Raw genomic sequence first — 10,718 nt, 5'->3', positions numbered from 1 at the left:
TTGGGTTTGATAATAGTGATACTTTCTCGCCTGTAGCCAAGATGGCATAAGTTAGACTTCTTTTTGCCATTGTAGCCATCCAACACTGGGCTTTTCATGAACATGACATCAAAAATGCATTTTTACATGGTGATCTTGAAGAGGAAGTATATATGGAGCAACCACCTGGTTTTGTTGCTCAAAGGGAGTCATAAACTATTTTTTTATAGGCTACACATGTCTCTTTATGGTCTTAATCAATATCTGAGAGCTTGGTTTGGCAGATTTAGCATTGTAGTATAACAATTTGGTATGGTCTGTAGTGAAGTTAACCATTATGTGTTTTATCGTCACTCATCCTAAGGGTGTATTTATCTTCTTGTGTATGTAGATGATATTGTTATAACTGTTAGTGATCAGCAGGGAATTCTCAAATTGAAACAACATCCCTCGAATCAATTTCAGACAAAAGACCTTGGTAAACTCTACTATTTTTTTGGTATTGACGTAGCTCAATCTAAAGATAGTTTGGTGATTTCTCAGTGAAAATATGCTAAGGATATTTTGGAAGAAACCAGTTTGTTAAACTCTAAAGCACCTGATACTCATATGGATCCAAGTGTCAAATTCCTACCAACTCAGGGGGAGCCTCTATCTGATCCGGGAAGGTATAAGAGATTGGTTGAAAAGTTGAATTATCTCACGGTCACTCGTTTGAACATTTCTTTTGCAGTTAATATGGTAAGTCAGTTCCTGAATTCTCATTGCCGGGAACACATGGATGTTGTTACCCGGATTCTGAGATACATCAAATGTTCTTCTGGAAAAGGTCTCGTGTATGAAGATAAAAGGCATACTTAGATAGTTGGATACTGTGATACTGATTTGGAAGAGTCACTCATTGATAGACGATCCACCTTTGGGTATTGTGTACTTGTTGGAGGAAACATAATATCCTAAAATAGCAAGAAACAAATGTAGTTGCAAGATCAAGCGTCGAGGCAGAGTATAGGGTCATGACAATGGCAACATATGAACTAATTTGGTTAAAGTTGTTGCTCAGGGAACTTAAAATTAAATAAGCAAGACCAATTACACTTATTTGTGATAATTAAGTTGCACTGGACATTGCTTAAAATCCTATCTTCCATGAGAGGAGCAAACATATTGAGATAAATTATCACTTTATTAGAGAGAAGATTGAATCAGGAGAAATTGTCACAAGCTTTGTCAACTCTAATGATCAATTGGTAGATGATGACTTCTCGGCAAGTGTACCGATAATGTCGCAGTAATAAAAACATATTGATTCCACATGGACTGCTCTTTAACAAAACAATAGTTGTGCAATTATAAAAAATAACAATTTGTGGGGGCGGGGGGGGGGGGGGGGGGGGGGGGGAGGGGGTTGAGTTTGAATGCGAGAAAATAAAATTTCTTCTGAATTAATAATAAAGCAATCAGGTTTTGTATATAATCTCTTATTTCACCCATGTTGATGTCTAATGAATTACATGAATGAGAATGTTATTATATTTCCACGATGAATTAACACAACCACTATACCCAATCCCTTGGTGTATAACTCACTAATTACCATTTGGGTTCTCCTATCCCTATTCAACCAGCATAAGGTAAATTAGGTGGTGCACATAACGTTAATTCAATTGCCACTACTCGGGGCCTCATATCTCTATTCAACCAGCGTAAGTATAACAATTGCCCTAGTTCCAACATATGGACTAATGGTTAGTATTCCCTATGTGACCAATGTAACACCCCGATTAAAATAAGAGAATTATTTAATTGAGTTAATATTATTTTATTAATTTAATTAAATAAAGTTGAATTATTGGATTATTTGTATTATTACTATAGATGTTATTTATTTTAATAATAATTAAATAAATAAAATAAATGGAATATGAAGAGTGGAAGGGTAAAAGTGGAAATTGGATAAAAGAGGCCAAAGTGAGGACTCAGGTTGTTTTCACGTGTTTTGCCTCAGAGTCAGAGAAAGGGGGGAGAAACGCTGAAGAGAAAGAGAAGGAAGAGGAAAAGGCCAAAGATTGCTCAGAGCTTCCTTCAATCCAAAGAGGTAAGGGGTCTGAACCTTATTAAACAATAATATGCTGAAAATGGTGAAATATTGGATGAACGAAAATGGGGATTTTAATCGAAGGAATTCGTAGAAATTATATGCAATGATGTTAGGATTTGTGAAATCGAATAGGGGACTATTTGTATTAGATGATATGAGTGATTTTGTGTGAAATTTGGACTGTGGAAGGATGAATTTGGATAGATCCCGTAGCAGAAAAAGCCATTGCAGATCTGGAAACCTGGTTTCTGGTCATACGCGTATGGCACTAGGCAATACGCGTATGAGATAACTGGTACGCGTATGGCACTAGGCAATACGTGTATGGATGAGGAAGATGATGTTTTGAACGTGTTTTGGTCTCTGTTGGTACGCGTATGGGAATGTGATACGCGTAGCATACGCGTATGGTCATGGGCAATACGCGTATGGATTTGGTCAGGCGTGGGTAATACGCGTATGAGCATAGGCAATACGCGTATGGGCAGACTTGTGGTCTTTCCTGGGCTGTTGTTGTGCAGTTTTTGGTTGTTTAGGCTGAGCGAGGTAACTTAGCTGATGCATAGTATACGAGGGATCATTTCCCGTTGCTTTGAGTGGTATAGATATTAGTAGAGTGTGATAATACTGTGTTTGATTATGTGGCATGATGTGATATGCTTTTGTGATAGAATGTGTTAATGATGATGATAACATGACTATATGATGCTGTTGTTGCTATGTTGATTATGATGCATGCTTGGTGTGCATGCATTCATGAAAGGCCGATGCCTAGTGATGAACGGACTGAGTTCCAATGATGTTGTTGACTCCGGGCTTGTTGAGAGGCTTGGTTCCTTGCGGGGAACTCGGATTCTATGGTGATGAATCTGGGAGTGGTGATCCTGTAGTTGGTCACAAAATGGGTATACCGAGTCGTGTTGAGTCATGCATGGGTGTGTACATTGCATTTGATATGTTGTTTTGTTGATGTTCATGAATTTGTTGATTATGATGATTATGATGAGCTGTGTTGGCATATGTGAAATATATTTATGTTTATGTTTCTGTCGTTATATTATTATTTAATAATGTAATTCTCACCCCTTCTGCATGTGTTTATGTTCATCTATGATGAGCAATGTGCAGATAAAGAGGAGTAGCTATTGTTGAGGTTTGAAGAATAAGTGTAGAGTTATTCTACAGAGTCGAGTCAAATGCTCTGGTCATGTGACACCGGGGTTATGGGATTCGATAGATAATTGATTATTATTTACGTTGTTTATGATGACTAACATGTTGAGATGTTTTGTTGAGATAATGTTGAACCATTATTATGAATTGTTATATGATGAATGATAATATTAATGTTGTTGTCCGCTGCGAAGTTTTAATAAAATAAATAATATGTTTTATGTTGTGATGCGATAATTGTTATGTTGTAAGAAATGTAAACTCTTCTACATGTTGTACTCTGATAATCTATTTAAATATGTCGTTTGGGTAGAAGGGTGTTACATTAGTGGTATCAGAGCATGGTCAGTCCAGTCGAGTCATAATGTGATGTTTTTCCCTGTTGGTCGATTAGTGTAAATGACACTTTCGATATTTAACGGTTGTAGTTGTGTCGTGCAGAGTATGGCTGGAGAAAATGACCGTGCGATTGCTGAGGCTTTGGCTGCTATGGCGCAGGCTATGCAGGCGCAGCAGAATCCGCCGGTCGACGAGTTTAGGAATTTTGGGAAGGTTTCTGAAGAATAACCCTCCTACATTCAAGGGGCGCTATGATCCAGATGGTGCTCAGATTTGGCTGAAGGAAATTGAGAAGATTTTCCGGGTGATGACGTGTCCTGAAGCACAGAAGGTGCAGTTTGGTACGCATATGTTATCTGAAGAGGCTGAAAACTGGTGGGATAACACTCGACAGAGGATTGAAGTACCAGGTGCTGAGATGACTTGGGAAAGGTTCAAGACGGCCTTTCTGGAGAAATATTTTCCTGCTGATGTGCGATGTAAGAAGGAGATGGAATTTCTGGGACTGAAGCAGGGTAACATGTCTGTTGCTGACACTATGCCAAACAAGACCTTAGACAGCGCTTTTTTTGGCCTTAGACAGCGCTTTAAAGCGCTGTCTAAACCTCCGCTGCTAAAGGTTTAGACAGCGCTTTTTTAAATCTTAAAAGCGCTGTCTAAGCCCCCCCCTTAGACAGCGCTTTGGCCAAAAGCGCTTTCTAAGACCCTCCTATTTTAATTTTTTTAGGTATACTTTAGACAGCGCTTTTGGCCAAAGCGCTGTCTAAGGGGGGGGGGGGGCTTAGACAGCGCTTTTCAAAAAGCGCTGTCTAAGCCCCCCCAATTTTAATTTTTTTAGGTATACCTTAGACAGCGCTTTTGCCTTAAGCGCTTTCTAACCCCCCCTTTAGACAGCGCTTTTTAAAGAATCGCTGTCTAATGTATACGAAAATTTTTGTAGCTTTTGTTTTAAATCCCATTTTTTCCAGGTTTATAAACCAGAATTTCTACCTGTTTTCAACCAGATTTTGACAGACAGTTATCACATTTTATACATGCCATTTTGGCCTTTTTTCTACCAATTTTTGGCTAACAAATATATATATATATACCAATTCAAACCAATTTTGTACACATTTACAAATATGACAATTAGTATCAAAATATATACAAATTTATGTACACATTTACAAGTCATTACATATACTACAAATGTACACATTAATTACACAAATTTATGAAAAAACTTTGAGCTCTATCATGAATTGACACCACTCCTCTTTGATTTCGTCCACTTGATCCTTTGTATAAAATGCACACTTGAATTCCTCAAAGTACTACATAATAATATAACATATTTTGAATTAATTCCAACTATTTAATTATATGAGATATGTGTAAATATAAAAATAACTCATAGGTTAGAAATACATACATCGGTGGGAATCACTAATCGGCCCAAAGCAAGAGTATCCCGCATAAACCTCAACACGAAATACCCGTAATCTATTTGATTACGTTGTTGAGGACACTACATGAAAAAAAAATATGGATTATAAATCCTAAGTTTTATCAAGTGTCATCACTAATATAATAAAAAATGTGGTAATTAAAAATATACCGCCACTTTAATCCATGTAATGCGGTTGGCGCTCCTCCTTGAGGTTTGGATATCTCGTTGGGCCCGAAAAGCTTGTAGGACGCTAATAAAATAAAAATGAAGCAATTAGAACAATTCACATAAACTAAGAAAATTTTGAACATTCTCACTTACGTGTCAATTAGGTCCTTCATATCCGGGTATGTTGTCCAATCATTTCCTAACGAGTCAAGATAATACACAATTTCTCGGATAGGATTGATTGCGAGCAACAACCAATGTCCACTGTAATGATTAGGCAAATGTTAGATGGTAACTTGGAAAATAATTATAATAGATGAATTTAGAATGAAATGCTAACCCGGTATTAAACGGTATAAAAAACAACTTCTCCGCATCTTTATTCTCCATGAGGATCCGAAGAACATACTCCGTCACGGTATGCGGTCTACTTAAGATTAAACCTAAGTTGACGCTCGCGGGTGCTAAGAATCCGAATGACTCGTCCAAATCATTGGGGCGCATCAATTTGTCATACAAAAACCTAATATAAAAACATCATTAACACCTCTTTTGAAACATAAAGTAAACCGGATTAACATAAAGTAAACATCATTAACATAAGTTGTTTAATTAATAAAACAAAGTAGACCGGATTTACCTAATATATGTATTGACAATGTTGACGCCGATTTCTTCATGACCAAAAACTTGCATGAAGTCTTCATTACCAATCATTTGGTCGTAATCAAAGCCGAAAATCCCTTCCTCCATATGTATAGTCCGAACACCTCCGGTCGGTATATCGGTCATCTCTAGAAATGTCCTGAGGCACGACCTATACTTGGTGGTAGGTTTTTTCCTAGCTACGGTCTTCTTAGCACCAGAACTTTTTACCCGTGCGGAGGCGTTCCTAACCTCCTTTATTTGTTGTGCGGAGGCATTGCTAACCTCATTTTCTTGAACCTACATGTCATATAAATAGTTAGATCAAATTAAGAATGTAACAACTTCCATGAATATATGTCATATAATTGTATATTACCTCTTTTCTTGATTTGGATTTTGTGGGAGTCTATTTAACATAATCAAGGAAAATATGTAAGTAAAATTTTAAGCATAAATTTTAAACTTTGAATATACACATTAAAGTTAACATAAGTTTTAAGCATACCTCATATCCTACGCATATGAGGTTTGTCGGCCATGCAACAAACGAACCTACTGCTTCGTGCACCGTTGTTGCATCCGAATCATCGCTAGGATATGGTAATAATGCATTCGGGTCAACTGCAATATCAACTGATACCTTCAAACATCCAGCAGGGAGCTCTCTAGTGTGGAGTAATACTCCGCTAACGTTATGCACTTTTCCCTTGCCAACCATCCGATAGTGTGGTGACGACAAATACAGCTGACAATGGGAAATGCCCTAAAACCAATAATAACAAGAATTCGTTAATGTGTATATATGTCAAATACATAATTTAAGCAAATAGTTCAATTTAAGACAATTATATGTAATTACCTCTGGAATGTTCGGCTGAAAGGTACAGTTGATACTGTTTTTGTCCGAAGCATCTCTGTATACCGTTGAGGCGCTAGCCTCTCTTTCTCTCCTCAATGCATCAAGCTCAGCTTGCATGGCTTCCAATCTTGCATGAAGCTCCCGATTACTAGGAGCCTTTCCTTTTCTAACACTGAGGGAGGTCGGAGTGACTCCAAATCCCTTACCCCTCACCCGACCAGAATACTCAGGGACATCTAATGCCTGACTAAGTATGCTCTTAGTATCATCGGGAGATAGAGACTGAGATAGCTCCTCCTGAAAAATCAGATGAATACCGTATACTTGTCAAATATGTGTATAAAAATGTTATTCAATTAATGAAAAAATATTATACTTACACATTTCTGGTATACGTTTAAAACTTCTTCTTGTGGAACTCCAGATTTGCCCACACGGGCTTCCTTCCACAAAACATGTGCAGGTAGAGATGTTTCTGAACTTTCCTCCTTCTGCAGCTACACATTAAGTCATACAATTTGATCAGATAAAACTAATATATGATGAACAAATTTGTTTTCGCAATTTATAAATACTTACCATGGATTGTTCTAAGCGTCCATATCCGACACGTCCTTTTCGGTACGGATATGCGGGACTTGATGCTCTTTCCCGATTCGTAGCACTTATTCTTTGAAAAGTCGGGTCTTGTCTCTTGGATTTGAAAGCTTCCCATTCTTCAGCCGATATCAAACTTTCATATTTTCTAGGAAGCTCCGCATCCACAAAATTACCATCCGCATCCTTAAGGAACTTGGATGATAAAAATGTCCGAAACCCTCTAAGAAGCTTTCCGGCCAATTTCATGCAAAACCCTCTTCTTTCTTCTTCGATGTTAAAACATCGCTAAGAAAAACATACAGATTGATAGTTAGTATCGGTAATTGAAAAAAACATAATTGATACCGTATAATTAAGGGCCAAATGATTGTACCTTTATCTCACTCCAAATTTTTTCTTTGGACTCTTTCAACTCTTTATTTCTCCAATCATCACATGTAATGGGAATTTCATTCCTTACTAGTGCACCGATGAAACTAGTTAAGGTATGCCCATTAGGTTCTATAAGTTGTCCCTGGTTGTTCCAAGAGACATCTAGTATGATGCCTCGAGATCTTCCTTGGACCACCCTTCGCATTACTGTGATGCCTCTTCGGATTTCTTCTTCCGCGGATACTTTACTAACTTCCTCATGTTGGTCATCAGCCATGTCTAACCTGTAATAAACCAAGGAAACCATCAAATATCAAATATAACTTATAATCAAAACAATTGAAAACAAAAAAATAAAGAAATCATGCATTATCAGATATAACTTATAATCAAAGCAATTGAATACAAAAATATAATGAAATCATGCATTACCACATATAACTTATAATCAAAACAAATGAAAAAAAAACATAAAGAAACCATGGATAATTTACCTAAGTCACTAACATCTCTTTCTTTTCTTTGTTGGAATATTAATCACTTGTTTCTTAGCAATGCGTACGGATGAATTGATCCAAATTCCCTCATTATGATCGTTTCTTATATATGACTCATCCGGTATAAGATCCTCAACTTCATCATTTCTATTCAACTCATTCCGTCTAATGCATGACTCATTCTCAACATCAATATCACATTGATCGACACCGCTATCATCAGTCACTTTGTTAGAGAAAAGCACTATAGACCATTTTGTACTCTTCGGGTCATTCACATAGAACACTTGTTTAGCTTGAGATGCTAGAATAAAAGGTTCATCTTTGTACCCCACCCTAGTAAAATCAACTTGCAAAAATCCAGACTTATCCATTCGTATGCCACTACTATTCACCCACTTGCAACCAAAGATGGGAATCTGAAACTTCTCGTAATCAAACACCCAAATATGCTCAATAACTCCAAAATATGACAAATTTGCATATTTGGGGTTTAAGTCCTTCATACTTGATATATGCATTGCTTCAGCTAGCACGGTGACACCACTATTTTGCATAGTACTCTTATCATCTTGTTCTTTGGTATAAAATGTGTATCCATTAATTGAATATGCGCTATGAGAAAACACATGCAAACTTGGACCATACGCCAAACATCTCAACCTTTCTGTTACCGAAGAAGGATCTGAAGAGCGCTTCAAATAAATATGATCCTTCAACCATTGTATGAAACTTTGATTGTGCTCTATAACTATCCAATTTTCATTTCTGTTCGGATTTAACCTTCGGAGTACATCCTTGTGCATTTCAACATATGGCTCAACCTCATTATTATTGTGCAGAACATACAAATGAACTTGATCCCGTTCATCCCTTGATATTGTCACAATTTTATTCCCAATTAATTTTTTACCTTCCATTTTGTCGAAAATCTGAGCTCTGGGGAGTCCAATCGATTGAACGTTAGACAAATATTCAGTACAAAACTCAACAGCTTCTTCAACAATGTATCGTTCAACAATACAACCCTCTGGTCGACTTCGGGATTTCACGTACCCTTTTAATATTTTCATATACCGTTCAGCAGGGTACATCCATCTCATATAAGCTGGTCCACACAACTGTGTCTCTTTCACAAGATGAACAACTAAATGAACCATTATGTCAAAAAAAGACGGAGGAAAATACATTTCAAGCTCACACAAGGTAATTACAATCTCTTTTGTAGTGTTGGTAAGATCTCGGGATCGATCACCTTACTACAAATTGACCTAAAGAAAAAACACAATTTAGTTATGGCACTTCTTACTTTTTCAGGCAAAATAGAACGTATACCTATCGGTAGAAAATGTTCCATTATAACATGGCAATCATGTGTCTTCAAATTCTTCAACTTGAGGTCTTTCATAGAAACAAGTCTTCTGATATCAGATGAGTATCCTTCTGGAACCTTAACTTCACTCAGAGACTTACACAAAATTTTTTCTCCTTTCTAGATAAAGTAAAAGCAGCAGGTGGTAGATATGTTCGTCTTCCTTTCTTCACGGGTGCTAATTCAGTTCTCATTCCCATTTTTAACATGTCCTCCCTTGCTTTAAGGCCATCCTTAGACTTGCCTTTTATATTGAGTAATGTACCGATAACACTTTCAAATACGTTTTTTTCAATATGCATAACATCGAGAAAATGTCTCACGTACAAAGACTTCCAATATGGCAATTCAAAAAATATCGACCTTTTCTTCCACCCACCTTTCACAATCTTATGTGCAAAAGGCTTGCCAAACTCAGTACGCACATCTTTCACCTTTTCAAAAACTTGTTCACCTGACAATGCGGGTGGAGCTCTACGATGTTCGGTGTCTCCATTGAATGCTTTTCTCCACCCACGGTAGTGATGTTTAGAATGTAAGAATCTACGATGACCGAGAAACACATTCTTCTGGCAAAGTTCCAATCGAATCGTATCGGTTCCGTCTTCACAAACAGGACACGCACGTTGACCTTTAATGCTATACCCAGATAGATTCCCGTATGCTGGAAAATCATTAATTGTGCCAAACAACATCGCCCTCAAATTGAAACTTTCTTTCCTATATCCATCATAAACCTCCACACCATTCTCCCACAAAATCTTTAAATCTTCGATCAGAGGTGTCAAGTATACGTCTATGTCATTCCCTGGTTGTTTAGGCCCAGAGATTAACATAGATAACATCATGTACTTACGCTTCATACATAGCCACGGAGGTAGGTTATAAATCATAAGAATCACAGGCCATGTGGTATGTGAGATACTTTGAAGACCATGTGGGTTCATTCCATCAGTAGATAATGCCAATCGAAGGTTTCTTGCTTCTGATCCAAACTCAGGATAATCATTATCAATCTTCGACCACTGTGGTGAATCAGCCGGATGCCGATACATTCCATCAATAATTCTTTCATCTGCATGCCAAGTAAGATGTCTTGCATCGGTTTCACTACGAAACATGCGCCTAAATCTCGGAATTATCGGAAAATACCATAAGACTTTTGCGGGAGATAATCT

Source organism: Lathyrus oleraceus, chromosome 5, assembly GCF_024323335.1.
Source record: "Lathyrus oleraceus cultivar Zhongwan6 chromosome 5, CAAS_Psat_ZW6_1.0, whole genome shotgun sequence".
Lineage (NCBI taxonomy): Eukaryota > Viridiplantae > Streptophyta > Magnoliopsida > Fabales > Fabaceae > Lathyrus > Lathyrus oleraceus.
This window is presented reverse-complemented; position numbering follows the sequence as displayed.